This window comes from Macaca thibetana, chromosome 12 (genome assembly GCF_024542745.1).
Source record: "Macaca thibetana thibetana isolate TM-01 chromosome 12, ASM2454274v1, whole genome shotgun sequence".
Lineage (NCBI taxonomy): Eukaryota > Metazoa > Chordata > Mammalia > Primates > Cercopithecidae > Macaca > Macaca thibetana.
In genome coordinates this window covers 39,105,564-39,121,905 of record NC_065589.1, presented here as the reverse complement: position 1 = coordinate 39,121,905, position 16,342 = coordinate 39,105,564, and the positions used below count along the sequence as shown (strand labels likewise).

Here is a 16,342-nt window from a genome sequence, read left to right as displayed (position 1 = left end):
AATCCCAGCACTTAGGGAGGCCAAGGCAGGCAGATCACCTGAGGTCACGAGTTCAAGCCCAGCCTGGCCAACGTGGTAAAACCCCATTTCTACTAAAAATACAAAAATTAGCCAGGTGTGGTGGTGGGCACCGGTAATCCCAGCTACTTGGGAGGCTGAGGCAGGAGAATCGCTTGAACCTGGAAGATAGAGGTTGCAGTGAGCCGAGTGCAGTGAGACAGGAGCAAAACTCCGTCTCAAAAAAAAAAAAACAAAAAAAAGAATACTATACACTATGAAGTGGAATTTAATATGAAAGGCTCATTATTAACAGTGTTTCTTTTTTTCTTTTTTTTGGAGACAAGAGTCTCGCTCTGCCACCCAGGCTGGAGTGCAATGGTGTGATCTCAGCTCCTGCAGCCTCTCCCTGCCGGGTTCAAGCGACTCTCCTGCCCAGCCTCCCAAGTAGCTGGGATTACAGGTGCCTGCCACCATGCCCAGCTAATTTTTGTGTTTTTAGTACAGACAGGGTTTTGCCACATTGGTCAGGCTGGTCTAGAACTCCTGACCTCAGGTGATCCGCCCACCTCGGGATCCCAAAGTGCTGGGTTTACAGGCGTGAGCCACAATGCCTGGCCTAACATTTCATAAGACTGTATAGTGGTTTCCAAAATGGAGGTAATTATACCCCAGGATGTAAGAGTGATTCACTGGGGTATAAGAACATCTTATTAGAAGTTCTATTTTTATTTAATCCTTATCTTAATACACACATGTATTTTATGTGTAATACGTATTTATCCCTAACATACAGATACTGGCGTCTTCACTGTGGCCACCTGTCAATCAAATGTCATATAAAGTAACGTAAGTATTCTGGTACTAAATAATTCTAGGTATTGTGAGGCTAGAGTGATAGTAGTTACTATCTTTAATATATTGATTCTTTTTCAATAATAAAGGATCTACCCTTTTATAAGCTTCTACAAGAGACTGGTATTCCAGAGAAGACATATTCTCAACAGTAAATGATTTCCTCAATAAAAACGTTTTATGGGCTGGCCGTGGTGGCTCATGCCTATAATCCCAGCACTTTGGGAGGCTGAGGTGGGTGGATCACCTGAGGTCAGGAGTTCGAGACCAGCCTGACCAACATAGAGTAACCCCATCTCTACTAAAAATACAAAAAAATCAGCCAGGCGTGTTGGCGCATGCCTGTAATCCCAGCTACTCGGGAGGCTGAGGCAGGAGAATCGCTTGAACCCATGAGGCGAAGGTTGTGGTGAGCCGAGATTGCACCACTGCACTCCAGCCTGGGCAAAAGAGTGAAATTCCGTCTCAAAAAAAAATTTATAGAAAACTGTATTATATAATCCTTCATGAAGCAGCTGCTTTGACCTCAATGAAACAAAGTTGGAGGAGAGGGTAAGGTTTAACTCCAAAAGCAAAGCAGAACAAAAGAGAAACTGAAGCAAGAAAAGAGCTAAGTGTTAAAGGATGTTGTTACTGATGTTGTTAAGGAGTGACCATGGTATTTTATACTAAATAGGTTTGTCTCATGGCAAATCATTTAAAAAGTTGTGCAATTTAAAGATGAGGTAAGCATTTACGTTTTATAAAAAAGAGTAGAGTTCTAAATTTGCTGAATTTCTGTAATAAGTGGCTGTGCTATGGCAGTATGCTATCTAGACAAAATTTTTAAAAACAAAAACATGGTTAATGCATCTGTATCTTAAAGGTAAATGAGACATTTTAAAACTTAGTAAGAAAATAGCTGTATTCTAAAAAAAACAATGTGTGTCATCTTAAAATACTCATATGTGCACACTCTAAGAACAGAGAAGCTATTTCTAACTTTTTAAATGCCTTCCAAACACAGTTTTGGTGGATTTTGAATCCATTTATTAAAAATTGATAAATACAAATCCTCACACTGATTTGCAAGAATAACTGATTGACAAATAGGGAGAGCAAACTTTGTACTAGCCCAGTCTGCATAACTGATGGATAGAAATTAAACGGTATCTCCTAATAGAAAGTACAGCCAAAGAGGCACTTTTTCTTTGTGGGTATATGTTCCTACACGAGCTGCCTTGTCACTTAAGACAAGCATTGGCCGGGCGCGGTGGCTCAAGCCTGTAATCCCAGCACTTTGGGAGGCCGAGACGGGTGGATCACGAGGTCAGGAGATCGAGACCATCCTGGCTAACATGATGAAACCCCGTCTCTACTAAAAAATACAAAAAACTAGCCGGGCGAGGTGGCTGGCGCCTGTAGTCCCAGCTACTCGGGAGGCTGAGGCAGGAGAATAGCGTAAACCCGGGAGGCGGAGCTTGCAATGAGCTGAGATCCGGCCACTGCACTCCAGTCTGGGCGACAGAGCGAGACTCCGTCTCAAAAAAAAAAAAAAAAAAAAAAAAAAGACAAGCATTAAAAACCAGTAACATAATAAACAGATTCAAGAGCCAGATTTGAAAATTTCTGTGTTAACGAGCACTATAACCAAGATTTTTCAAATATAATGTATCATATTCACTGCTGCTGCCTTAAACTGTATTTGTTTATTGTAAAAACTTAGGGTAAAAAATGTTTTGAACCATTATTGTTTATTAAGTACACTATTCACAGACAAGTAGGATCACTGACTTCCTTTACTGGTTTCCAATGTCATTTGTTACAATATGAAATAAACCAATGAGTCAAGAAATAATTATTTTTTATAAAGTAAACATTATTGGAAAACTAGAACAAATTGTATTTGGGAAAGGGATATATAAAGAATATATTTTCAAGTCATATTATTGGTTGTTTTGCTGTATTGATTTTTTTTTTTTTTTTGAGACAGGGTCTCACTCTGTCACTGTAGCCTTGACCCGCCAGGCTCAGGTGATCCTCCCAATCTCAGCCTCCCCAGTTAACTGGAACTACAGGCACGCGCCACCATGCCTGGCTAATTTTTGTATATTTTGTAGAGACAGGGTTTTGCCATGTTCAGGCTGGTCCCAAACTGAGATCAAGCGATCAGCCTACCTCAGCCTCACCTGGCCTGCTCTACTGACTTAGCTAATACTTTTCTTCACTTATCAAACTCAGTAAGATCCTTCTAAAAGTAATTTCCAAAAAAGCATCCAAGTTTTTTTGTTTTGTTTTGAGACAGAGTTTTGTTCTTGTTGCCTATGTTGGAGTACAATGGCACGATCTCAGCTCACTGCAACCTATACCTCCCAGGTTCAAGCAATTCTCCTGCCTCAGCCTCCCGAGTAGCTGGGATTACAGGCATGTGCTACCACGTCCGTTTAATTTCTTGTATTTTTAGTAGAGATGGGGTTACTCTATGTTGGTCAGGCTGGTCTTGAACTCCCGACCTCGGGCAATCTGCCCACCTCGGCCTCCCAAAGTGCTGCGATTACAGGCATGAGCCACTGCGCCTGGCCAAAGTTTTAAATACCACTGCAAAATTGACTTATGATTCTACAGTAATACTGGGCCTACTGAATATGTTTACACTCCAATTTTTGCTAGCTATCACCATTCTTCACCACACAGGGCTTAAATTTTAATAGTCTAACATAATGATAAGTCCTTGGCTTCCCGATCTTGCTTTTCTTCCCATCTAAAGGGATGACTTGTTCCTCCTTTTCTCAACCTTATCTGTTCACCCATTTTCAACTCATAGACCCTTCTGTTTCTTTGTGGTCCCTGCTTCTTCAGTGTCATCTTCTACCGATTCCTTGTATTTTATACTTAAACTGGCACTGGCATCCTCTCTATTGTGGAGAACAGAATACCTATCTTAGATTTCTCTATTATGCCTAGCTCTGCTTAGAGCAGAAAAACAGTATGCATTTTATTAAGAGCAAATACATATATACTTTTTAAAAAGCCAATTTATATAAGTCATAAGTGATACATTTTAAGACACCTGCCTTAAAACGTGAAAAGTACCTTAAAATAATAGCAAGAAGAGCATATGAAAAAGCTTTAGAGATCATATAATCTGGGGTTTTAAAAACTATTTCACAACAAAACTCTTTCAGATGAAATTTTACACAGCCTCCCAAATATATAAAGCTGGCAAAAGCATTGCTATTTTATGTTCAAATACATTATGTTAATTTATTGTAAACTCAAATAAAGAGATAAATTAAGGTTAAACAATCCAATTATTTTTGTATGCTTTGTTTTGATTTCACCCAGGTAAGCAGTTGCAGCTCTTAACGGTCACATCTGCAGTCTTCAGGATACTCTTCAAACACACTGATTCAAATGTTTTAAACAATAAAAGGAAAAGTTTTATTCTTAGGAATGTCTGCCCCATCGCACCCCCAAAATTAACCACGTATAACCATGTAGCACTATGGTCTTCAATGTGTTAAAAAAAATTTAGGCTGGGCGTAGTGGCTCACGCATGTAATCCCAGCAGTTTGGGAAGCCGAGGTAGGTAGATCACCTGAGGTCAGGAGTTCAAGATCAGCCTGGGCAACATGGTGAAACCCTGTCTCTACTAAAAATACAAAAATGAGCTGGACACAGTGGCGTGTGCCTGTAATCCCAGCTACTCGGGAGGCTGAGGCAGGAGAATCACTTGAGCCTGGGAGGCAGAGGCTGCAGTGAGCTGAGACTGTGCCATTGCACTCCAGCCTGGGTGATAGAGCAAGACTCCATCTCAAAAAAAAAAAAAAAAAAAAATTATATACACATATGCATACATATAAATATACACGCATGTATATATGAATGAGTATGAGTGCCGGAACCATTCAATGGGGAAAGGACAGTCCTTTCAACAAGTGGTGCTGGGAAAACTGGATATGCAAAAGAATGAAGTTGGACCCTTACCTAACACATTTGCAAAAATTAACCCCAAAAGGATCAAAGACCTAAACATAAGAGCTGAAACTATAAAACTTGTAAAAGAAAACAGGGAAAACCTTCATGACATTGGATTTGGCTACAATTTCTTGAACATGACACCAAAAGCACAGACAGAAGAAAAAATAATTTGGACTTCCTCAAAATTTAAAACTTTTGTGTTTGGGGAGTGGGGGGCTGGGGGAGGGATAGCATTAGGAGAAATACCTAATGTAAATGATGAGTTTATGGGTGCAGCAAACCAACATGGCACACGCATATAACAAACCTGCAAGTTGTGCACATGTACATCAGAACTTAAAGTATAAAAAAAAAATTTTTTTTTTACTTGATAGTAAAGGATACTATCAAGACAGTGAAAGGACAACCCATAAAATGGGAGAAAATATTTCCATATCATGTATTTGATAAGGGGTTAATATCCAGAGTATATAAAGAACTCCTACAACTCACCAAAAACAACCTACTTTAAAAATGAGTCAAGGACTTGGATAGACATTTCTCCTCAGATATACAAATGGACAACAAGCATATGAAAAGATGCTCAACATCACTAATCATTAGGAAAATTCAAATCAAAACCACAATGAAATACCACCCCACGCCCATTAGAATAGCTATTATCAAAAACATAAAAAGAAAAAACACTAGAAAAGATGTGTTGGCAAGATACGGAGAAACTGGAACCTTTGTGCATTGCTAGCGGGAATGTAAAATGGTGCAGCTGCTGTGGAATGCAATATGGCAGTTCCTCAAAAATTAAATATAGAATTAGCAAACAGTCTAGCAATCCCATTTCTGGGTATATAGAAATACTGAAAAAAGAACGGAAAGCAGGGATTCAAACAGTTGTACACCAATACTCAAGGCAGCATTATTCACAGTACACCAAAGGTGGAAACAACCCAAATATCCATAAATGTGGTATATACATACAATGGAATATTGATCAGTCTGAAAAATGGAATTCTGATACATCCTACATGGATGACCTTGAAGACAGTATGCTAAGTAACATAAGCCAGACACAAGAATCAATATTGTATGAGTCAAAAGTAGAAAAGTTATTACTAGGGGGGTAGGGGGAGGGAAGTGGATAGTTACTGTTTTGTTTTTGAACAGGGTCTCACTCTGTCACACAGTGTGCATGATCATAGCTCACTGCAGCTTCTAGAACTACTGTTTAATGGGAAGAATTTCAGTTTGGGATAAAAAAGTTCTGGAGATGGTGGTTATGGTGGCACAACAATGTACTCAAGCCACTGAACAGTACACTTAAAAATAGTTAAAATGGTAAATTGTACGTTATATATACTTTACCACATTTTTTTTTTAAAGAGTATATATGTGTGTTGCTTTAGTGGCAGTGTAAAAACACGGTTAAGAATACAAGCTTCAGAATTAGGCTGCCCGGTTTCAAATCCAGCTCTGCCACTATAGCTCTGCAGTCTTTGGGCAACTTATTGTCTGTGCCTGTTTTCTCAAATAATAAATTCTATTTCATAGGGTTATGTGAGAATTAAATAAATTAACACATATAAAGCGTTTAAAACAGTGTATGTCATACAGTGGTCACTTTTTATTATTACAAGTTTAAAATACATTTTTATTGAGATTTAAGTCAAACATCTGCAGAATCTCTGAAATTCTCAAGTTCAGAGAACCAGTTTAAGAAGCAGTGATCTAATCCAAACTTCTCATTTTATAGGTAAAGGAATTAAGAGTCCAAGATAAGTTATCTGTCTGAGGTCACATCTTGTTTCACTAATATTAATTCTCCTAAAATTAAGTGTTTGGGATTAACAGTACTAATGTTGACATTCAATTACTTCCAAACCAAAGCAACTAAAGCCATGAGATTCTATAACGTGTATCCAAGAATCTGTGAATAGTCTGACAGTTATCTACGATGCCAATCTAATAAGTATTTATGGGGTGAGAACCAAAAGGCAGCAAAACCAAAAGACATAATCATCCTCAAAGACAATGGTTAAATACACCTCTTCGGAAAATAAGGTGTTAAATAATTGTGAAAACAAACCCAATAGTACCCACCACTCCACTCCTTTCATACAGTCACATACTCTCTTAGTGAGACCTCTGAGTCTGAAAAATAAGCTGCTGCTTCTACCAAATAAAGCTAATGTTTACCACAAGGCAACATCTACAAATAATTCTTTATTAAATTCAAACAGAAGAGACAGAAATCTGAATTATACAAAATGTCTAATCCAAAAAATCATGAATTGAGCTTTCTATACTTACTTGAGTACGGCTGAATCTGGTTTCCGGGAAATTCACCACACAAAAAGCAAAATAACCGAGACAATCTTTGAAGGTCAGACTCAACAAGAGTTAAAAGCTATTGAGCGTCTCTATTTTGCCCCTCCCCCAAAGGTCCTCCCACTCAATTCGGCTCTCAAAGGATAGCACCACCACCATATGAAATGTCCTCCTCCTTCCCATCTGAATCTGCTGAAATCCTACTCATCCTTAAAGGTTTCACTTAAATGCCGACGCTTCCATGCATTCCTCCTCAATTTAGAATTAATCTCTCTTCTTCGCTCTCCTATTCTACACCTCAACGTTTTATTATATAATGCACTGTATTACAATTGCCTGCATTCACTAACCCCCCGCACCGCACCCCCAAAAAAAACCATCCCGAGGATGAAAGGAATTTAAGGTGCTGTTAAACACCTCTGTGCCAGGCAAAGTGCAACGCATTTTGCATACATTATCTCATTTAATCTGCATGAAATACATCTGGGGAGGTAAACAGGTGTTATTCTTATTTTACTGATAGGGAACGTACTGCAGAGTTCAATAGCTTATCCAACATCACACTGCCAGCCAATTCCAGGGCGTACGGTTTCCCCTACTCCAAAGAGCTCTTTCCACCAGCCCATGCTTGTTCACCTGGTGTCCCCCAGCCTAACTGACAGAGAGTAGGTATTCCATAAATGTTTGCTGAATTTAATATCCCCATGGACTGACCCTTTAATAATCCGATCACGCCTCATCCCAAACCCGTTACCTTTACTGTTCCTTAACGAAGCAGCTCTCCGCATTTCCCTGAGAAATACTGCAGACAACATCAACCCTTATTGGAAGACTGAGTGAAGAACTTTTCCATTCTCCCGGATTTCCCCAACGGATCTTCCCAAAGAATTTAAGAAATGCAAACACGCAAGACACATGTAACATTTACACCCTCCCTCAAGGCTCTTATTTCATATTAAACCATGTCTTCGAGCTTATAAGCAATAAGGTTTATGCGGTTTCCAGCTCACACAGTGGGGACACCCTAAGTCACTGCCTTAAGAAAACCACATCTTTCAACCTGTCTTAACACGAAGGCATCCTAACTAACACTATCACACTGCCCCCTCCCTCTGTCCACCCCTCCCCCCAAGAATTGCAGTTTGGATTTCCGGCGGGAATGTATAATACACACCGCAAGAGGAGATGGGGTTAAGAAGCAATGAAGCAATTACTTAGCCTGCTTAAATAGAAATAAGACAGAGAAGGCGCCCCGCCTTTGAAAATCTCTGCACTTAACTCATCTATGAAAGATGGGGGCATCGACACCCAAGCAACCCGACATCCAGTGGCTGGTTTCTGCAGCTGGTCGGGAGAAGAGTCCTTTCCTCCCTGCGGTCCCCGGCCACCAACCACGGTGCTGGGTCGGGAAAGTCTAACCGCACCCTCCCCAGGCGGCCCCTTATCTCATTGTCTCCCTCCCTCGCGGTCCCCAGGGGCGCAGGGTGCAGTCCAGGCCCCACCGACCACCATCCACCGGCCGGGCGCGGTCCAGCCAGCCCCAGCCCCTGCCCCAACCTAGCAGCGACCCCGCCCCAGTCTGCGGCCGCCCGCACCGCACCCGGATGGCGGGGCCGGGCGCCGGGAAAATGGAGGCGGGAGCGGCAGGAGCGCCTCACTGCACCGCGCCCAGCCGGCCCCCTCCCCTGGCCCCGAGGGCGAAGCTAACCACTCACCGCCGCAGCCGGTCGGCCCTTCCGCTGCCCCCGCTACCGTCGCGGCCGGGGGCAAGAAAACCGCCGCTCGCGCTCCTCCAGCCGCTGCCTCCGCCTCCTCCCCAGGCGCAGCGCTCCCTCGCCAGAGACGCAGCGAGTGCCGGCAGCTCCCGCGCCGCGCGCTCCGTGACTGACTGACTGACTGACTGGCCGGCTGGCTGGCTGACTGGCTGACTAGCTGGCGGCGGCGGGAGCAGGAGCGGGGGCGGGGCGGCCGCAGCGCCCCGCGGCAGCAGAGCCGAATGTGGTCGCGTCCAGCCGAGACGCAGAAGGCGGGGTTGAGGGCCGGACTGCCGACTGTAGGGCCGCGCCAACCACTCACTTCCGGCGCAGGCCGCCGCGCCCGCCGCCCTTCCCCAGCCCGCGCCCCCCGCCCGCCCTCCCTTCAGGCGCCGGGCCGCACCCAGCCGCGGCTCCGGTCGTGCCTCGCCTTTCCTTCGCACGTCCCTGTGAGCCGCCTCCAGGAACGAGTGAATCAGAGAATGAATGAGTGGGGAGGAAAATCCCGGCGCGGCCCCACCCCCTGCTCGGCTTTCCTAGGAAGCGGGCCCAGCAGCCTCTGTCCCAGCGCGCTAGGAGGCACAGCAGCCTCGGGCAGGTCTGTCAGGGAGCTGTACGCATCCACCTTTATAGGCTATCGGTGTATTCAGAGATTCCAGAAACGCATCCGGGGTTGGCTTGGTCATTTACAGGACCATTGTCGTTGAGATCTGTGAGTCCCTTCTTTTTTTTTTTTTTTTTTTTTTTTTTTTTTTTTTTTTTGAGACGGAGTCTCGCTCTGTCGCCCAGGCTGGAGTGCAGTGGCCGGATCTCAGCTCACTGCAAGCTCCGCCTCCTGGGTTTACGCCATTCTCCTGCCTCAGCCTCCCGAGTAGCTGGGACTACAGGCACCCGCCACCTCGCCCGGCTAGTTTTTTGTATTTTTTAGTAGAGACGGGGTTTCACCATGTTAGCCAGGATGGTCTTGATCTCCTGATCTCGTGATCCGCCCGTCTCGGCCTCCCAAAGTGCTGGGATTACAGGCTTGAGCCACCGCGCCCGGCCTGAGTCCCTTCTTTAGGAAATCCCATTTTGGCCAAAAAGTCTCTGCAGTTTCATGCAATGTGTTGGGAAACTTTTAGAAATGGGACATTTCTATGACCTTTAATTACTTTTTAAACTTCGAAATCTGTTTATCCTGCCTCCTTAATTTCTGTCCCTCCACACCATCGGAATTGTGTAGTAGTAAGGTGTTGGCATTTTTCCTTATCGCTAATCTCAGCTGCTGCTTATTTTGGTGCGGGCTTGACTTCGGCAGACTTTTAGATTTTAAGTTATGTCCTTATTTTGACCTTCACCTAAAATTGATCAAAGAAAGGAAAAAATGGAACCAAGTTATGTTTGCTTGGCTACATGCAAAGCAAGTTTGTTGACAGCATTAAAACAATTGAGAAATTGGGAGTGTGACCTGAAATTGGTTGCAATGAACGTTGCTTTTCCTTTCCATCTGCTTGCTAAGAATTTGTTATCTTAAATTTTCACAAAGAATTGACTGTACATTTCTGAAATCCTAGCTCCCTCTCTAAGAATGAGAGTGTTCATTTCTCTGTCCTGGGGCCAAATCCTGGTTTGGTTAATTACATTCTTCCTGATATTCTTGAGGACTTTCAAGTGGTTTCAGTCTTTTTTGTACAATCTGTTCCAAACTGGTACACAATCTGTTTCAAACTGGTATTTAGAACCATATAATACACTTGAGATATCTGTACTTTTGAAACATAACTGCAATTTTGTATTTTAAGTTCAGTAGGTGCGTCAATATTCTTGTATAGAATAATACTATCTCTTGACTGAATTAAGAAAATGTGGGCCGGGCGCGGTGGCTCACGCCTGTAATCCCAGCACTTTAGGAGGCCGAGGTGGGCAGATCACGAAGTCAGGAGATCGAGACCATCCTGGCTAACACGGTGAAACCCAGTCTTTACTAAAAATACAAAAAATTAGTCGGGTGTGGTCGTGGGCGCCTGTAGTCCCAGCTACTAAGGAGGCTGAGGCAGGAGAATGGCGTGAACCTGGGAGGCGGAGCTTGCAGTGAGCTGAGATCCTGCCACTGCACTACAGCCTGGGTGACAGATGGAGACTCCTTCTCAAAAAAAAAAAAAAAAAGGAAAGAAAGAAAATGTGGCACATATATACCATGGAACACTGTGCAGCCATAAAAAAGGATAAGTTCATGTCCTTTGTAGGGACATGGATGAAGCTGGAAACCGTAATTCTGAGCAAACTATCGCAAGCACAGAAAACCAAACACCACATGTTCTCACTCATAGGTGGGAATTGAACAATGAGAACACTTGGACACAGGAAGGGGAACATCACACACTGGGGCCTGTTGGAGGTGGGGGAATGGGGGAGGGATGGCATTAGGAGATATACCTAATGTAAATGATGAGTTAATGGATGCAGCACACCAACATGGCACATGTATACATATGTAACAAAGCTGCACGTTGTGCACATGTACCCTAGAACTTAAAGAATAATAAAACAACAAAAATAATTTAAAAAATACTATCTGTTATAAATGAAGATGATCCTGCTGACCACTTCTTTTAGACTTCCTTTCCTTTCTCGTGGGAATCATCATTTGCCACCTAATTATAATTATTTCAAGAAGTTATCCTCCCAAAGTGAATGTAATACAACACTTTATTCATCCTTATATCTTCCACAATATCTAGCATAGTATCTTGCACAATAAGTATTTATAAATTAATAAATGCTTTAAAATTTTTCATAAGTGATATTTTATATAAATGTATCTAGTCTTTCACCTCATTTCCCTATTGACCAAGTTTGTTGACATTAGACACACCTGGGATGCCAAACTTAATGAATCCTATTGTCATTAAATGTACTAGGCTGTGTGATACCTTACAAGGAAGATGATTCATTGAAACCTCCTTAAAAAAATAGACCATTGAAGCCGGGAGTGGTGGCTCACACCTGTAATCCCAGCACTTTGGGAGGCTAAGGTGGGTGGATCACCTGAGGTCAGGAGTTCGAGACTAGCCTGACCAACATGGTGAAACCCCATCTCTACTAAAAATACAAAAATTAGCCGAGCATGGTGGCGGGTGTAATCCCAGCCACTCGGGAGGCTGAGGCAGGAGAATCGCTTGAACCTGGGAGTAGAGGTTGCAGTGATCCGAGATCGTGCCATTGCACGCCAACCTGGGTGACAAGAGTGAGACTCCATCTCAGAAAAAAAAAAAAAAAAAAAGACCATTGAGTGCCTTTTACATAGGTCTTAGCCAACTCTCTCCTCCAAGTGCTTAGCCTAAGATCAAGGCTAATTAAAAGAGAAAAAAGGTAACTTTCAGTCATTGAGAAAAGGGTGTTCTCATCAGTTTCTTTAAACCATTAAATAATTCATTCATTCAATCAGGGTTTATTAAGCTCCAATTAAGGCCCAGGAATACAAAGACAAGAAAGACATGACATGATGCTTCCTGCCCACAAAAAAGCATACAGTCTAGTGGATAAAGCAGGTAAGGAATTCACTGTTAGACTGAAAGTCCATTCCCAGATCAGGAAAACCTTCCCAATGGGGAGATTCTTGAACTGAATGTTAAATGCAGGGAGGAGCTAACCAGAAGAAAGAGGGAGCAAGCATTCAAAACAAAACAATATCTGTGCAGGTGTGTGGAGGCATAAAGCATCACCATGCTTTAGAGGCACCATAAGTGTATTAGTCCGTTTTCATGCTGCTGATAAACACATACCTGAGACTAGGAAGAAAAAGAAGTTTAATGGACTTGCAGTTCCACATGGCTGGGAAGGCCTCACAATCATGGTGGAAGGCGGTGAGGAGCAAGTCACACCTTTCATGGATGGCAGCAGGCAAAAAGAGCTCGTGCAAGGAAACTCCCATTTTTAAAACCATCAGATCTCTTGAGACTTATTCACTATCACGAGAACAACACGGGAAAGGCTCACCCTCATGATTCAACTATCTCCCAGTGGGTCCCTCCTACAATAGGTGGAAATTATGGGAGCTATAAGATGAGATTTGGGTGGGGACACACAGACAAACCGTATTAGTAAGTGATTCCATTTTGTCAGAACAGGCATAGAGAAGAGTCAAAGAGGTTGGAGTAAAGGGTAGGAAGGGCTTCATTCATGAAGGGGCTCAGGTTAAACTAAGGAATTTGAATTTGATACTCTGGAAAATGTAGTAAATAATAAAATATTTGAAGTAGTTTAGCTCCAGAACAACTGAGTTTGTGTTTGGGAGACCAAGAAGACCAGACTGGAGCAGGAGAAAATTAGGAGGTGATGGCAACAACCTGAATCCTAATGAGATGTGTGCTGCAGGTCTCAATAAAAGCAAAAGGTCATAAAATGGGGAGGAGGGACTAGATGGGAGATATATTAAAGAGGTAGAATCTACAGGATATATAATTGGATATGAGGGAGTGAATGCAACGGAGACATTTAGAATGACCCTCGGGATTCTGGTTTAGAAGAATGACTGAATGGTGGTGACCTCTGAAATAAAGAGCATAGGAAAAGAGCAGGTTTCAGGGAACTGGCTGAATACCTGTATGAGAAAGAATAGTACCATAATTCCAGGCATGTTAGTCCATCATTTCCCCAAGTGTGTTCTTTGGAACTCTAGTCCCACAGGATTTTAGTAGGTGTGATTCCCCCTCAAAATTTTAAGTTCCTTTAATCAAATGAGAATTCCAAACAGTTCAATGGGTTTCTAAACTAGAGAGGTTTCTGGTGGTTTTAATATTTTAATGCACAGTGGGAATTTCTGAGGTAGGTATTATATACAAGTGCTTTCCAAATGTATTCAACCATGAAAGCCTTTTTCCAATGGAACATCTTATAAGACATGAGTTCCACAGCACACTTTGGGAAATGCTGACCTAAACCAGATTTTTGGTTTATAGTAAAGGAAGCTGTAGCTTAAGACATAAAGTGACTTGTCTAAAGTTACACAGCTATTACTAGAAGATACTGGAGTAGGGTCTGTATCTTCTGACCCTAGTCACATTCTGTTTCCAGTACATATTGCTTTATGAGTTACAAACTCAATTCCAGCACCTTCCACCAATCATGGGGAGAGTAATAAAAAATTATGGAATATATCATTTTAAATGATGTTTCCAATCAGTAATTTTTAAAGATACGCTAATTTTTAATGGTTAATATTTTACATATGATAAAAAGATTTGTACTTTGGAGAAGTGGGACTGATTATCACCTTCATATGATCTTTCTGATAATTGAACAGGAGACCTATAAAATTAAATTACCTAACTAAATAGAACATTCATCTAGTCGTCCTATCCCTGAAGTAGCTTTAAATAAAATAAACTTTCAGGAATTGATAGAAACATTAAAACTCTCCCCAAAAATGTTAGTGTTTTTTTGTTTTGTTTTTTTGAGACAGAGTCTCACTCTGTCGCCCAGGCTGGAGTGCAGGGACACAAACTTGGCTCACTGCAAGCTCTGCCTCCTGGGTTCACACCATTCTCCTGCCTCAGCCTCCCGAGTAGCTGGGACTACAGGAGCCTGCCACCACGCCCAGGTATTTTTTGTGTGTGCTTTCAGTAGAGATGGGATTTCACCGTGTTAGCCAGGATCGTCTTGATCTCCTGACCTTGTGATCCGCCCACTTTGGCCTCCCAGAGTGCTCGGATTACAGGCGTGAGCCACCGTGCCTGGCCAAATTTTAGTGTTGATTTTATTCCACCTGCACACGGAAGGAAATGTCTGGTACTATGAAAATCCACACCAGATTTTGACTTCCTCTCTGGCACAATTCCCCTGATTCTGAAAACTCTAATAGCTAATGGATGAGAGAGTTTTCTTATCCTAAATTTGTATTCTTAATTCCCAAAGGAGGAATTTAGTACTTCCTATTCTTAGAAAAATGAGACAATTTTTTTTTTTTTCAAGAGACCTCTTAGGACTCTGGGACAAATTTTAAGAGTAGCTTCTATACACATTACCTTTGAAATAAGTTATCAGCGTTTTAATTTATGTTTCGTACTTTATAAAGTATTTGTTTCATTACTGAATGCTATATTCATTTTTAGTAGGCAGATCAAGACCATCATATGCGGTGTAAATATGTTGAGTGAATGAGTAATTAATCACTTTATTTTTTATTTTTTATTTTTTTGGAGACAGAGTCTTACTCTGTTGCCCAGGCTGGAGTGCAGTGGCACAATCTCAGCTCGCTGCCACCTCTGCCTCCCAGGTTCAAGCGATTCTCCAGCCTCAGCCTCCCAAGTAGCTGGGACGGCAGGCGTGCACCACCATGCCCAGCTAGTTTTTGTATTTTTAGTAGAGATGGGGTTTCACCATGTTGGTCACGCTGGTCTTAAACTCCTGAGCTCAGATGATCCACCTGCCTCAGCCTCCCAAAGTGCTGGGATTACAGGCGTAAGTCACCACGCCCAGCCATGAATTAATTACTTTAAAACTTCAGTAGCTATACGTCATGGAGAAAACACTATTATTATTTATTTTATTTTATTTTATGATTTATTCATTTTTATTTTTATTTATTTATTTTTTTTGAGATGGAGTCTTGCTCTGTCGCCCAGGCTGGAGTGCAGTGGCGATATTCTAGGCTCACTGCAAGCTCCGCCTCCTGGGTTCACGCCATTCTACTGCCTCAGCCTCCCGAGTAGCTGGGATTATAGGCATGTGCCACCAGGCCCAGCTAATTTTTTGTATTTTTAGTAGAGATGGGGTTTCACCATGTTAGCAGGACGGTCTCGATCTTCTGACCTCATGATCTGCCCGCCAAGGCCTCCCAAAGTGCTGGGATTACAGGCGTGAGCCACTGCGCCCATTATTATTTTTGAGACAGAGTCTTGCTCTGTTACCAGGCTGGAGTGCAGTGGCATGATCTCAGCTCACTGCAACCTCTACCTCCTGGGTTCAAGTGATTATTCTGCCTCAGCCTCCCAAGTAGCTGGGACTACAGGCGTGCACCACCACACCCAGCCAATTTTTTGTACTTTTAGTAGAGACCAGGTTTCACTATGTTGGCCAGGATGTTCTTGATCTCTTGACCTCGTGATCTGCCCGCCTCAGCCTCCCAAAGTGTTGGGATTACAGGCGTGAGCCACCGCACCCAGCGCAAAAAACACTATTATTAATTCATTTATCAAATCAATTGCATTTATTTATTTAATGTTCACGGCATCTCCAGCTGTGTCTAGAATCACTAGAGAAATACATGAAATAGTCTCTGATTTTAAAAAAATGATTCCACCCATTGTTGACAAGGATGGAAAGAAATCGGCACTCTCATACCTGCAAGTGGGAATATAAATCATTGCAACCTTTTTCTATAAGGCGGTTTGGCAATAGATACTCAAAGGAGTGAGAACAAAACATTAGCTAGGATATTGTGGGATGATGGCAAATACTTGGAAAGCCCCTAA

The 16,342-nt window shown here is 42.5% G+C and overlaps 1 protein-coding gene across 6 annotated transcripts in view; it reads right to left on the bottom strand.

Moving 5' to 3' along the window:
- Positions 1-9,107, bottom strand: part of RAPH1 (Ras association (RalGDS/AF-6) and pleckstrin homology domains 1) — a 106,660-nt gene extending 97,553 nt beyond the window's left edge. For 2 of the 6 annotated variants that reach the window (XM_050750792.1, XM_050750803.1), the window contains exon 1: positions 8,850-9,107. The gene's annotated coding sequence lies outside the window, so the exon portion shown is untranslated. Of the gene's footprint in view, positions 1-7,116; positions 8,577-8,849 lie in introns of those variants that run through there. The other 4 variants (XM_050750799.1, XM_050750802.1, XM_050750791.1 and 1 more) reach the window with 3 other exon arrangements.
- Positions 9,108-16,342: the final 7,235 nt, after the last annotated feature.